The sequence below is a fragment of the Martes martes genome (genome assembly GCF_963455335.1).
Source record: "Martes martes genome assembly, chromosome: 7".
Classification (NCBI taxonomy): Eukaryota; Metazoa; Chordata; class Mammalia; order Carnivora; family Mustelidae; genus Martes; species Martes martes.
In genome coordinates, this window is record NC_137894.1 from 59,831,244 (window position 1) to 59,846,864 (window position 15,621).

At 38.1% G+C, this 15,621-nt stretch overlaps 1 long non-coding RNA gene across 1 annotated transcript; it reads left to right on the forward strand.

Annotated features, from left to right (window-relative positions):
• LOC308346507 lies at positions 1-15,297 on the forward strand. Its single transcript, XR_013967189.1, has 4 exons — positions 1-368; positions 11,505-11,558; positions 12,652-12,691; positions 13,841-15,297. It is a non-coding gene; the product is annotated as an uncharacterized lncRNA (long non-coding RNA).
• The last annotated feature ends 324 nt before the right edge of the window (positions 15,298-15,621 follow it).

The following is a 15,621-nucleotide window of genomic DNA, read 5'->3' on the forward strand; positions in this document are numbered from 1 at the left end:
TTTTACAGCAAGTAATCAAAAGAAGATGGCTGCTGCCATGATGTGAGGGCTCTACAATGGGGTGGGACAAATAAAAATTCGGTGGAAAATGAGACAGGCTTTAAGGAAATAAAATTTATATACAGAGCAGGAGGAAGGAAGTTTGTTTAAAGGAGTCAGAAAGAGGATTGCTCCGGAGTCTAAGGGGCGGAGCCGCCGCGTAGAGCGGTTTTGCGCATGTGCAACAGCTAGGCGGTTAGATTTGAATACTTCACTGAAATAGTCTGGGCGTAGTGGGGTTTGTCGTTGGGCGGCAGCTGACTCGCTCTCTGAGGGGCGCGCGGACCCCAAACAAGTCTGAGCAGCCTTTGTCAAGAAGCTGGACTGCGGTGGGTAAAGAGAATAACCCTTTCGTTCCAGGCTTCCGGGGTGGGGGGTGATGGAGGTGGGCATTAGTTTTTTTCTGGGCGCTCTGAAGGCTCGGTGGTGGGACGTGGGGACGCTCCCTCCGCCCGGCGGCCTCCGAAAGCGCTGGGCCCAGAGTAGAAGTTTTTGCCGGGTTGTGGGGGGCTCTTTGCCTACCCGGGCCTGCACTTTGTGCGCCTTCCTCTTCCCTAGCACTGTTCCCTTCACACCTGAGCCCCTTGGGCCTGCTCGGATTGCGGGTCGGCTGCGCCCCGCCCCGCCCCGCCATCTTCTGTCAGGGCTCCCGCACGGCGCCTCGCACCCCTTTCCTAGGGGACTCCCGGCGGTTTGTATTTCCGACTCGGTCATTTCTTAGCTGTAAATGAAGTGACAGCGTTGAGTGGTTTTAAGCGCTCGACCGGTCGTAGTTTGTTTACTGGCAGCACTGAACAGACATTCGGTTTCCAGCAGTTACGGTAACATTAACAAATAAAGCCAGTATTAGCCACAGACGTTTTGAAAATATCTCCTTGTGGCCACTAGTAGCTCGGAACTTATTAAAGCCTCTTTTTCTTGCTGCTTATCTCAATATTGAGTTTAAGAAAAAAATTCTAAAACATTGCCGATTGGAATTTTAGAGATAAATTTGTCAATATGACGGAGAAAACCAGAGCAGAGCTTACTCTAGATATTAAGATTGACGTTTGTACTTCATTTGAATTGGATCAATCGAATTCCTCAGATATTTATTGGGTTCCTTGTCTTGTGCTAGGGCCGGGAGCGAATGACTCAGAGTCCCTAATCCGGAGGAGTTTTCAGTCCAGAAGAGAAATGATTAACATTCACAAATAGCTGTGATGCAAACCAATGTAAAGGATTATAAGACATTGTAAGGTGATATAGGAGCACAGAAAAGGGAGCATTTATTTGATGCTTTTGGCCCTGGAAACTAAAGGAGGCTTTGTAGAGAAAGGGGCATTTGAGGTGGAACTTGAAGGGAAGGATACATTACGGAGATGAGTCAATTTAAGATGTTGCTAAGTAAAGACTGGGTTCAATTCTCGTTCACTATGTGAATGGCTGGAAATGTTTACAAGATGACAAATAGATACAAAAATGTATGGAGTGGTAGTATCAGTGACATGCCTGATGCTGAATAAGAGAGCATAGTAGAAGATAATCTAAATATCGATAGTACTATCTAATAAAACTTTCAGTGAAAATGGTAATGGTTTATATTTGCACTGTCCAGCATGGTTCCCCACTAGTCAAATGACAACTAATTGTGGCTAATGACAACGTGAAATGTGGCTAATTGTGCCTAAACAACTGAATTTTAAGTTTTATTTCATTTAAATTAAATTTGAGTTGCTACTGTATCAGATAGCACAGGTCTAGAGACTGTTATCAGTGGGTACAATGGACTACATTAACCTTAGAAATTGGTAGTGTAAATGCAGGAGTAACCAAAGAGCCAGATATAAATATTTCAGGTTTTGTAGTCTACGTGGTCACCAGCATGGTCTCTGTTGCATGTTCTTCTTTGTTTTTTGTTTTGTTTTCTGCAGCCCATTCAAAATGTAAAAACAAACGAAACAAAAAACCCTCTTAAGGACTCTTTGGCCCAGTATCTGTAGTTTGAAGTCTTCTGGATTATTTAGACTAATTCCCAAACTTTTTTGGCTCATTGGTGCCCTTGTATCAAAAGAAATAACTAACAGTTCCATTTATTAAGTCAGTACGTCCAAATAACTTAAAAAGTTATTAAGTTGAAATAAATTTATGTCCTAATGTTTAGTAGCCATTTGAAAAAAATATGCATAATTGAAAGAAAAAATAATATTTTTATTTTATGCTTAAATCATCACAGTTATTTACTAATTGACTATGTGTGCCTCTTGAACACTACACAACTTCTCAAATCTTGGAGTCATATAGGACACTGCCACCCTCATTTCCAGTACCACACTGATAAAAAGTACTTGCTTCATATCATAACAACTGCCAAAAATCCAGCTTTGCAATAATATATTATCAAAATGAATGTAATACAAATAGGTACTATTTTGAGCTAGTAGTTCACACCAGTGCATGACAGATGTCAAAAATTGCTGTTTCTCTCAAAAATTTAAAATATCCCAAGATACTTCTATGAATATGCTATAGCATCCCTGGGTGCCAGGTGCACAGTTTTAGAACCAATCAATAATTAGTTAATGTGGCAGTGACCAAGAGTTCAACAATAAAAGCATTTTACAAATGAAGTTTAACATGGTGATCTGGGGTACCCTATTTCTGTTGATGGTGGAACTTACAGTTATATAATAAATAGATTTTTTTTTTTAAGATTTTATTTATTTATTTGACAGACAGAGTTCACAAGCAGGCAGAGAGGCAGGCAGAGAGAGAGGAGGAAGCGGGCTCCCTGCTGAGCAGAGAGCCCAATGTGGGGCCCAATTCCAGGACCCTGAGACCATGACCCGAGCCGAAGGCAGCGGCTTTAACCCACTGGGCCACCCAGGCGCCCCTAGAATTTTTTTTTTAAAGGAGGATTTCAATAAGCTTTGAATCTCATCACTTAATTAAATGCCAACTGGTTTGCAGGTTAAACAGGAATGATGTTCAATGACTATTTCAAACAGTGAAGATGTCTAGGTGATCCTGATTTGATAGTATTTAATATTTTTATCTGTGAATTTTGAATATGTCACTGAATTTGAAAATATTCCCCAAAGGAGAAAAACTATGCAAATTAGTAATCGTAAAAGTAATTTGAAAGAATTGTTTCTTGTTTCTTAATTACTCATTTAGCAAATATTTATTGAACTCCTATTATTTACAAAGCATGTGCTAGTTTCTCAGAATGTAACGGTGAGCATAATTCTAGCCTTATTCTAATTGAACTTACTGTTGGGGCACAGGTGGTTTGGGGAAATACCAGGAATAATTGATTTACATAACAGACTTTGAGATTGCAGTTTTGGTAATGTTACAAAAGAGACATACAAGTGATTTTCTTGGCGCTTTTTTTTTTTTTTTTTTTTGCCAAGAGAAAATAGCAAATATAAATTCAGTGGTTCAGAAAAGAGCTTTATGTGTACAGGAATAAGTGCGTACAGGAATATTCAGTGTGGCTAGAATAGTGAGGAAGACAGTGGCATGAGATGAATGTGAAGTCTGAAAGGCAAGTGGAGGCCAGATCTTAGAGAGCTTTATAAGTCCTGGTGAAGAGTTCATTCTCATTACCATGGGAAGCCATTGGAAGCCATTAAATGGTTTTAAGAATGGAGTCTCTTAAACGTGACTTATGTTTAAGAAGGTAACTGTCTATGTAGAGAAGGGCCTATGGAAGATAAGAGTAAAAGTAGGGAGACCATTGAGGTGAATATTGCAGTAGTTTACATAAGAGATAATGATAGCTTGAAACTATGATGAAGGCACTGAAGATAGCAGTGAATGATTTGGGCTATATATTGGAAATAGAACTACTAAAGATTTGGTGATGAACAGAATTGGAAATAGGTGTCATACTTGTTTGATCTTGGAGGGAAATCATCAAAGTCACCATTAAGTTGATGTTTGCTGTTTTAAAAATTTTTTCTAAATTTTAATTTTTTTAAATTTTATTTTATTTAAATTCAATTAACACATAGTGTGTTACTAGTTTCAGAGTAGAGTTCAGTGATTCATCAGTTGTATATAATACCCAGTGCTCATTGTATCACGTGCCCTCTAATGCCTGTCACCCAGTTATCCTATCCCCCCTGCCCACAGCAACTCTCAGTTTGTATCCTATGGTTAAGAGTCTCTTATGGTTTTCTCCTTCTCTGATTTCATCTTGTTTTATTTTTGCCTCTGTTCACCTATGCCCCTTTGTTTTGTTTCTTAAATTCCACATGGGTGAAATCATATGATAATGGTCTTTGTCCACTTGACATATTTCGCTTAGCATAATACCCTCTAGTTCCATCCACGTCATTCCAAATGGCAAGATTTCATTTTTTTGATGGCTGAGTAGTATTTCAGTGTGTGTGTGTGTGTGTGTGTGTGTGTGTGTGTGTGTGTGTATCACATCTTCTTTATCCATTCATCTGTTGGTGGACGTCTGGGCTCTTTCCATAGTTTGGCTATTGTGGACACTGCTGCTATGAACATCGGGATGCAGTTGCCCTTTCAGATCACTGCATTTGTATCTTTGGGGTAGATACCTACTAGTGCAATTGCTGGGTCATAGAGTAGCTCTATTTTCAACTTTTTAAGGAATCTCCATTCTGTTTTCCAGAGTGGCTGTACCAGCTTGCATTCCCACCAACAGTGTAAAGGGTTCCCCTTTCTCCACATCCTCGCCCACATTTGTTGTTTCCTGACTTGTTAATTTTAGCCATTCAGACTAGTGTGAAGTGGTATCTCATTGTGGTTTTGATTTGTATTTCCCTGATACCAAGTGATGTTGAGCATTTTTTCATATGTCTGTTGGCCATTTGTATGTCTTCTTTGGAGAAATGTCTGTTCATATCTTCTGCCCATTTCTTGAAGGCATTTTTTCTTTTTTGGTGTTGTTTGTTTTGGTGTTGAGTTTGATGAGTTCTTTATAGATTTTGGATAGTAACCCTTTATCTGATAAGACATTTGCAAATACCTTCTCCCATTCTGTTGGTTGCCTTTTGGTTTTGTCAACTGTTTCCTTTGCTGTGCAAAAGCTTTTTATCTTGATGAAGTTCCAATAGTTCATTTTTGCCTTTGTTTCACTTGCCTTTGGAGATGTGTCTATCAAGAAGTTGCTGCGGCCAAGGTCAAAGAGGTTGCTGCCTGTGTTCTCCTCTAGGATTTTGGTGGATTCCTGTCTCTCATTTAGGTCTGTCATCCATTTTGAGTCTGTTTTTGTGTATGGTGTAAGGAAATGGTCCAGTTTCATTCTTCATGTAGTTGTCCAATTTTCCCAACATCATTTGTTGAAGAGAGACTGTCTTTTTTCCGTTCGATATTCTTTCCTGCTTTGTTGAACATTAGTTGACTGTAGGGTTGAGGGTCCGTTTCTGGGTTCTCTATTCTGTTCCACTGATCTGTGTGTCTGTTTTTATGCCAGTACCATACTGTCTTGATGATTACAGATTTGTAATAGAGCTTGAAGGCTGGAATTGTGATGCCTCCAGCTTTGGTTTTCTTTTTCAACATCCCTTTGGCTATATGGGGGCTTTTCTGATTCCATATAAATTTTAGGATGATTTGTTCCAGCTCTGAAAAATGTGGGTGACAGGGATTGCACTGAATGTATAGATTGATCTGGGTAGCATAGACTTTTTAACAATATTTGTTCTTCTAATCCATGAGCATGGAACATTTTTCCATTTCTTTGTGTGTTCCTCAATTTCTTTCATGAGTGTTCTGTAGTTTTCAGAATACAGATCCTTTGCCTCTCTGGTTAGGTTTATTCCTAGGTATTTTATGGGTTTTGGTGCAATTGTAAATGGGATCAATTCCTTAATTTCTCTTTCTTCTGTCTCTTAGTGTATAGAAATGCAACTGATTTCTGTGCATTGATTTTATATCCTGCCACTTTGCTGAATTCCTGTATAAGTTCTAGCAATTTGGGGGTGGGATATTTTGGGTTTTCCACATAGAGAATCATGTCATCTACAAAGAGTAAGAGTTTGACTTCTTTGCTGCTTCGGATGCCTTTTATTTGTGTTGTCTGATTGCAGAGAGTAGGACTTCTAGTACCATGTTGAACAACAGTGGTGAGGGTGGAACGTCCCTGTCATGTTCCTTAAGAGAAAAACTCTCAGTTTTTCACTGTTGAGAATGATATTTGCTGTGGGTTTTTCATATATGGTTTTTATGATATTGAGGTATGTCCCTTCTATTCCTACACTGTGAAGAGTTTAATCAAGAATGGATGCTGTACTTTTTTTTTTTTTTAAGATTTTATTTATTTATTTGACAGAGACAGCCGGAGAGGGAACACAAGAGGGGGAGTGGGAGAGGGAGAAGCAGGCTTCCCAATGAGCAGGGAGCCCCATGTGGGGCCCGATCCCAGCACCATGGGACCATGACCCGAGCCAAAGGCAGATGCCCAATGACTGAGCCACCGAGGCGCCCCATGGATGCTGTACTTTGTCAAATGCTTTTTCTGCATCTATTGAGAGGATCGTATGGTTCTTGTCTTTTATTAATGTGTATATTATATTGATTAATTTGCAGATGTTGAACCAACCTTGTAGCCCAGGAATAAATCCCACTAGGTCATGGTGAATAATACTTTTAATATACTGTTGGATCCTACTGGCTAGTATCTTGATGAGAATTTTGGCATCCATGCTCATCAGAGATATTGGTTTGTAATTCTCCCTTTTGGTGGGGTCTTTGTCTGGTTTTGGGATGAAGGTAATGCTGGCCTCATAAAAAGAGTTTGGGCATTTTCCTTTCATTTCTGTTTTTTGAAGCAGCATCAGAAGAATAGGTATTAATTTTCTTTAAGTGTTTGGTAGAATTCTCCTGGGAAGCCATCTAGCCCTGAGCTCTTTGTTGAGAGATTTTTGATTACTGCTTCAATTTCCTTACTGGTTTTTCTATTTCTTCCTGTTTCAGTTTTGGTAGTTTATACTTCTCTAGGAATGCATCCATTTCTTCCTTTTTTGTGTTTTTTTGGTGTTGGTTGTGATCTCTCCTCTTTCATTCACGATTTTATTTATTTGGGTCCTTTCTCTTTTCTTTTTAATAAGTCTGGCCAAGGGTTTATCAATCTTATTAATTCCTTTAAAGAACCAGCTCCTAATTTCATAGATCTATTCTACTGTTCTTATGGTTTTTATTTCATTGATTTCTTCTCTAATCTTGATTATTTCTTTTCTCCTGGATTTCAGCTTTATTGTTGTTCTTTCTCCAGCTCCTTTAAGTGTAGGGTTAGGTTGTGTATTTGAGACTTTTCTTGTTTCTTGAGAAAAGCTTGTAGTGCTGAATACTTCCCTCTTAGGACCACCTTTGCTGGATCCCAAAGATTTTAAACAGTTGTGTTTTCATTTTCATTTGTTTCCATAAATTTTTAAAAAAATTCTTATTTAATTTCTTGGTTGACCCATTCATTCTTTAGTAGGATGCTCTTTAGCCTCTGTGTATGTGATGATCCCAATCTTTTGGTACTGGTTGAGACCCTGATTTGTGACCCAGGATGTGATCTATTCTGGAGAATGTTCCATGTGCACTCAAGAAGAATGTGTATTCTGTTGCTTTGGGATGGAATGTTCTGAATATATCGGTGAAGTCCATCCATAGCCCTTATTTCCTTGTTGATTTCCTGCTTAGGTGATCTGTCCATTTCAGTGATGGGGGTGTTAACCTCCCCTAATATTATTGTGTTTTTATTGATGTGTTTCTTTGATTTTGTTATTAATTATGTTATATAATTGGCTGCACCCATGTTAGGGGCATAAATACTTATAATTGTTAGATCTTCTTGTTGGATAGACCCTTTAATTATGATATAGTATCCTTCCTCATCTCTTATCACAGTCTTTGGTTAAAAATCAAATTTGTCTGATATAAGGATTACCTCCCAGCTTTCTTTTGATGTCCATTAGCATGATAAACTATTTTATACCCTCTCACTTTCAATCTGGAAGAATTTTTGGGTCTAAAATTTTGCAGACAACATATCAGTGGGTCTTGCTTTTTTTTTTTTTTTTTTTAATCTAATTTGATACCCTGTGTCTTTTGATTGGGGCATTTAGCCTATTTACATTCAGGGTAACTATTGAAAGATAGGAATTTAGTGCCATTATATTGCCTGTAAGGTGACTGTTACTCTATACTGTCTCTGTTCCTTTCTGGTCTGTGTTACTTTTGGCTCTCTCTTTGCTTAGAGGACCCCTTTCAGTACTTCTTGTAGGGCTGGTTTGGTGATCACAAGTTCTTTTAGTTTCTGTTTGTCCTGGAAGCTTTTTATCACTCCTTCTATTTTGAATGATAGCTTAGCTGGATAAAGTATTCTTGGCTGCATATTTTTCTCGTTTAGTACCCTGAATATATCATGCCAGTCCTTTCTGGCCTGCCATGTCTCCATGGGTAGGTCTGCTGCCAATTTAATGTTTCTACCCTTATAGGTTACAAATCTCTTGGTCCGAGCTGCTTTCAGGATTTCCTCTTTGTCTCTGAAGTTTGCAAGCTTCTCTATTATATGTCCGGGGGTTGCTCTATTTTTATTGATTTTGAGTGGGGTTCTCTGTGCCTTCTGGACTTGAATGCCTGTTTCCTTCCGTAATTAGGGAAGTTCTCAGCTATGATTTGCTCCAATATGCCTTCTGCCCCTCTCTCTCTTTCCTGTTCTGGGATCCCAGTTACTCTAATACTGTTTTGCTTTATGGTATCATTTATCTCTCAAATTCTCCCCTCCTATTCCAGTAGCTGTTTATCCTTTTTTTCTCAGCTGTTATTCTCCATTGTTTGGTCTTCTATATCACTTACTCTCTCTTCTGCCTCATTTATCCTGGCCATTAGAGCCTCCATTTTTTATTGCTTCTTAGTAATAACATTTTTTAAAATTTCAACTTGGTTAGATTTTAATTCTTTTATTTCTCCTGAAAGGGATTCTCTAGTGTTTTCTGTGCTTTTTTTCAAGCCCGGCTAGTATCTTTATAATTGTTATTCTGAACTCTAGTTCTGATATCTTACTAATGTCCATATCAATTAGATGTCAGTACTGCTTCTTGATCTCTTTTTTTTTGAGGTGAGTTTTCCATCTTCTCATTCTGTCCAGAGAAGAGTAGATGAACAAAAGAACAAAATACTAATAATGGCAACAACAATCCTAGAGAAGTGTACCCTAAACAAATCAGAAGAGACCTGGAACTAGGAAAAAAAAGGGGGGGAGAATATAATCGGACAGGTAAGCAGAATAGAGCAATACACTGGATTCTGTGTGTATTTTGGTTTTTGTTTTGTTTTGTTTTTAGAAAATTAGATCCCAAAATTGCAAAGAAAGATAAACTTATATATGTATAAAAATAAAATACAATGAAAGGATAGAATATAACTGTAAAAATGGAAATTAAAAAGAAAAAACAAAAGCGATGAAAAACAATAACAAGAAGGAAGGGATATAAACAGGTAAACAGAACAGAGCAGTACACTATCTCCTGAGTTTATTTTGGTAGGTTTGTTAGAGGAAACTACATCTCAAAATTGTAAAGAAAGCTTACGTATATAAAAATAAAATGAAATACATTGAAAGAATAGAACGTAACTGTAAAGATGGAAATTTAAAAAGACTTTTTAACAAAACAAAAGAAGAAGAAAAAAGAGAGGATATGATTAAATAGGTGAATAGAACAGAGCCATACAATAGATTTTCGGTGTATTTTGGTCTGTTAGAAGAAATTGCATCTCAAAATTTTAAAGAAAGAAAAGTAGTACGTGTGTGTGTGTGTGTGTGTGTATGATGAAATACAATGAAGGGATAGCATGTGACTGTAAAAATGAAAATTAAAAAAGATTTTAAAAAGGAGTTGATTTAAAAATTGGTTAAAAAAAGAAAAAATTTTTAAAAGGAAAAAGATGTAAAAAAGTAAAGTTGAAAAACTAAAGAATTATGGGGAAAAAAGCCATGACTTCTGTGTGCTGTATTCCCCTAGCACTGGTATTTTGCAGTTCTCATTGATCAGTAAACTTGGTCTTGGCTGGATGTTCTTGCTGATCTTTTGGGAGAGGGGCTCATTGCATTGATTCTCAAGTGTCTTTGCCCAGGCAGAACTGCACTGCCCTTGACAGGGGCCGGGCTAAGTAATCTGCTCCATTTAGTTCTCTCTGGCTTTTGTTCCCTAAAGGCTTTCTGTGCAGCTTTAGAGGATGGAAATGAAAAGGGCAACCTTCTAATCTCCAGCCCAAGAGCCAAAGACTTGGGCCCCACTCCTCAGTAAGCCCTCAGAGAAAACCAGTCAATCACTCCTGTCTCCCTGGTCTCTGGCCACACTCTATGCTCACCCAGCCTGTGACCGAGTGTTTCTGTCTCAAGCGGTAGGCCCCATTTACAGTCTTTAAACCATCAGACTTCTGCAACGCACTCCCATGCTGTTCCTCCCATGGGAGGAGGGGGTGGGTCTCACCAGTTCTAATGCTTGTTGGGGCCCTGCTTGAAGAGCAGTGGCCTGACTGTGCCCTGGATCCTGGTTCATGGCAACCTTGAGCTGAGAGCCCACTCCTTGACTCACTGATTGCAGCCAGCTTCCCTGCTCTGAATCATGGGAGCTCTGCCACACTCAGGCACCCTGGGTCTTCCTGTGACCCTGAGGATCCTGAGACCACACTGCCCCAACTAGGGTTCCATCCCCGCTTAGCAGCCTAAGCGACATCCCTCACTGGAGCAGACTTCTAAAAGTTCTGATTTTGTGCTTTGCTGTTGTATCACTTGCCAGTAGCCGGCTGACCAAGGCTCACTCCTGCTCCCGCCTCGGTCTATCCTCTCATATATTGCCTTGGATTCATGTCTCTGCACCTCCTACCTTGCAGAAAGTGGTTGCCTTCCTATTCATAGAGTTGTTGCTATTCTTTTCTTCGATCTCTGGTTGAGTTTGCTGGTGTTCAGAATGATTTGATAGTTATCTAGCTGAATTCCTGGAACCAGAGGAAATTAAGGTCTCCTACTCCTTCACCATCTTGGACTGTCACATTCAGCTACAGTTTCTTAAATGTTATTTTTATGTCTTAAAATTTTTTTGCTGAGTACTTATAGTTGAATTTTTATAACATAAATATGTATATTATGCACATCCAGTGTATTTTGATAACTAATTGATTTTTCCTTGGGATTAAGTTATTATATAATCCAAAAATTCTTATAAACTAGGCCAAATTTTCATTTGAACCATTAGAGCCATTGTCATCTAAATCAGTTAGTCACTGATTTTATCTTGAATATAAGAATTTTCCAGGAGTATTAATTATAATGGAGTATTTTAAACTCAAAATTTCTTATGTTTTATAGCCCCGTAGTGTAGCTTTTTCTTCCCTCTTTTCAGTCTTCCCCCAGAAAGTAATCCTGAAGTTACAACTTTGCTATTAATGTCTTCATAGTTTTTAATTTCTTTTCTTTCTTTCTCATCTTTTCTAATGTTGTGTATTTGTTACAGAAAAAGGTTTTCTTCAAAAATGGATGGGATGTCTTCAGAGGCTAATGAAGAAAAGTAAGTTCATGTAGTATAGCTAAAAATGTTAAACTTTTTATCAGAGAAAGATACTTTTCCTATTAGAAACACCTATTGATAACTTCTGAAATTTTTTCCATTCTGTTCTATGGAAAAGAAGTAAGTGTTACAAAGTCATAGCTCTTTTTGCCATATCTTTGTGTTTATATATCTAGAGTCAGAACTAAGAAGGATTTTAGAGACCACCTCCCATCCCTTCATTTAAGGATGGGAAAATTAAGGCCCAAGGAAATGAAATGATTGGTCTAAAATTGGCATCACAAACTGGTGGCCTGTTTATAGACTTACCCCCCCTGCCAAAGAGTGTTTTTAAATTTTTTAATTAGCTGCTAAAATTTTCTCTTGAAAAATTGAGTGTAGGGTCACCTAGGTGGCTCAGTTGGTTGAGCATCCAGCTCTTGATTTTTGGCTCAGGGCATGATCTCTGGGTCACGAGATTGAGCCCCGCATGAGGCTCCATGCTAAGTGCAGAGTCTGTTGAGATTCTCTCTCTATCCCTCTGCTCCGTCCCCTGCTTGTGCAAGCTCTCTCTCTATTTCTCTCTAAAATAAATAAATAAAATATTAAAGAAAAAAAAAGAAGAAGAAAGAAAAAGAAAAATTAAGTGACACTGGGCTCATATTCTTGTGGCAACAGCTAACCTGAATGGAGTAATGACTATGACCATTAGACCAACCCCGAATCATCTCAACACCACATATTTTTCTTGCATCTTCTGTTTGGCCTCCATAAGTACTTGAATTTTCAAAACCTGATTTCAAATTCACACAGTAGTAAAACCAGAGTTAGAGTCTCTTGATTTATGATCCACTTATCTTAAAATTGTACCTCTGTAAATATGGTACATTATATTGTGCTGATTGTTTTACAAGAGATATTCTTAATGTATACAATATGTATTTTAAAACACTGACCTTCTAAATACCAACTTTTATGTCTTATAAATTTTGCTAAGAAACAGTGATGCCATGTGTTAAGTGAAAGCGATGACCAATTTAAAAGCTTATAAAAGATGCTGCGATGATGACTTTTGAAAATTCAGTCTTTTACTAATGTGTCTATAAATTTGCAGTGACAATATGGACAGACCTGTTAGAAGACGACATTCTTCGGTAAGAAACACTTGAGTTCATAATTATTACTTTTTATTGAATGATGAATGTATGTCGCAGTAATTTTGACTGTAACATCACCATCCTACTCCCATTGGCTTCTGTTGATCTCTGGATACTCAAATATTTAACCGGTTATGAAATTCTATAAATATACTAAAATTTGTATTTTATGAGTTTCATGGTAATTTTATGAATTGTATACCATGTAAATGATACTTTAATAAAGTTTAAGAATATATTTAAATAGTGGAGCAAGACACAAAAAATCCAACTCAAACTGATTTAAGCACAAAATTTATTGGGTTTTGAAATTGAAAAATCCAAAGATAGGGATGACTTTTGGCACAACGTAACTGACCATGGGTTCCAGTAATATCACCAATGTTAGGATTTTCTCTCACTTTTCTACTCTGACTGGTTCCTCTGGGTTATCTCCATTTTTGTACAAGCCTCTCCCCTGATTACTACAGTACCTCTAGCTCTCCCAACTTCCAGTTTCAACTCCTAAATGAAAAAGTGTCTATTTCCTCAAGATAAAACAAAAACAAAGGACGTAGGATTGAATCATAATGGCTTAACTGTCTTGTTATGGGTCAAGTCCTCCTTCCTGAACCACTTACTATTGATGAGAGAATATCATGTGCACATTATTCTAGACCAGGGCTACATGTTGTGCCCTATGGTTGGGGTCAAGCCTTACCCAGAACACATGGGATGAGAGTGGGTAAAATAATCAGGAAGGTGGGCAGGGAGAAGGGAATAGATGCCAGATATTTAAACCAACCACAAAGTATAGCACTGAACAATATGAATTTGAGGAGTTTTAAAGGTTTTCACAGAAATTTTAACATCTCTACCTTTCTTCTATGGTGCAATTTGAACTGATTATTTTTTTTTTTTAAAGATTTTATTTATTTATTTGACAGACAGAGATCACAAGTAGGCAGAGAGGCAGGCAGAGAGAGAGGAGGAAGCAGGCTCCCCGCTGAGCAGAGAGCCCGATGCGGGGCTCGATCCCAGGACCCTGGGATCATGACCTGAGCCGAAGGCAGAGGCTTTAACCCACTGAGCCACCCAGGCGCCCCTGAACTGATTATTAATATTAATCCCATATTTTCTTATGTCTTATAATTCTAATTTTTCTAGATCTTGAAGCCCCCAAGGAGTCCTCTTCAGGACCTTAGAGGTGGGAATGAAACAGTTCAGGTAAGTCTCTAGTGCAAACGCTTTATGGATGACTATTTTCGATGATAATTTTAATAGAAACTTTATTAGCTATATGAAGAGAACATCATAAATGATTTCTAGTTGAATGAGTACAAGTAAGTAATCAGTGGCTGTCAGATTAAAATCCAAACTTTTGAGTAAGCTGGCATTCTTGATTTTTAAGCCCAGTTTACTTTTCTAGACTTTCTTGCCACTGAGCCACCCAGGCATCCCTCTTTCCTTTTTTTTTTTTTTCCAGTAAGAAATATATTAGTCTCTGTTAGTTCCAGTATGTACTAGGATGTTATTATTATCTATATTAAGCTCAAGTCCACTTGTTTTGTCTGCTAGGGTGTTAACAGAGAGGATGAACATTCCTGATTCTTATAGTAAGACATGCGCAGTTATTAAGAATTTACATGGTAAAAGTCTCTGTGGATTTTGTTTGTTTCTCTGTCATTTGCTTTTTGTATTTGGTATTTATGTGAGTAAAAAAGTTTGCTCTTGTTAAAGAAGATGAGGGAAATAAAAACATCATTTTATACTGAAGAGATGCTCAGCCTCACTAATCATTAGAAGACTGCAAGTCAAAACCACAGTGATATATCACCTCATACCTATTACAGTGGCTACTGTAAAACAAACAAACCAGAAAATAACAAGTGCTGGCTAAGATGTGGAATAATTGGAACTCTGGTACACTGTTAGTAGAAGTAAAATGTTGTAGCCACATGGAAAACAGTATGGTGGTTCCTCAAAAAACTAAAATAGAATTACCATATGATCCAGCAATTTCACTTGTGAGTATATACCCAAAAGAATTGAAATCAGGGTCTGGAAGAGACTTATACCCCTGTCATAGCAGCATTATTCACAGTAGGCAGAAGGTAGAAGGAAACCAATGTCCATTGACAGATGAATGGATAAACAAAATGTGGTATCAGTGGAATATTATTTGGCCTTAAAAAGAAGGAAGTTCTGACACACAGTACAACAAAGATGAACCTTAAGGACATTATGCTAGGTGAAATAAACCAATCACAGAAAGACAAATACAGAGCTCCCCTGATTACTACAGTACCTATAACACCTGGGTGGTTCCGTTGGTTAAGTGTCTGACTCTTGGTTTCAGCTCAGGTCATGCTGTCAGGGTCATGAGATTGAGCCCTGCATTAGGCTTCATGCTCAGCGTGGAGTGTGCTTTAGATTCTCTCTCTCCCGGGCACCTGGGTGGCTCAGCTGCTTAAGCAACTGCCTTTGGCTGAGGTTGTGATACTGGAGTACCAGGATCGAGTCCCACATCGGGCTTCCTGCTTGGCGGGGACTCTGTTTCTCCCTCTGACCTGTCCCCTCTCATGATCTCTCTTTCTCTCTCTCATTCTCCCTCTCTCTCTCTCAAATAAATAAATAAATAAAAATCTTAAAAAAAAAAAAAGATTCTCTCTCCCTCTCTCCCTTTGCCCTTCCCCCTGCTCTCTGTCTCTCTGTCAAAATAAAAATTAAAAAAAAAGACAAATACTTTATGATTCCACTTATGAATTACCTAATCAAATTCATAGAGACCAAAAGCTAGGAGATTGGACTTGTTTAATGGATATGGAGTTGCAATTTTGCAGGATGAAAAGAATTCCAGAAATTGGTTTTACAACAGTGTATACCTACTTAATATTTCTGAACTGTATCCTTAAAAATGGTTAAGATGTATTTTGGTAAATAAATTA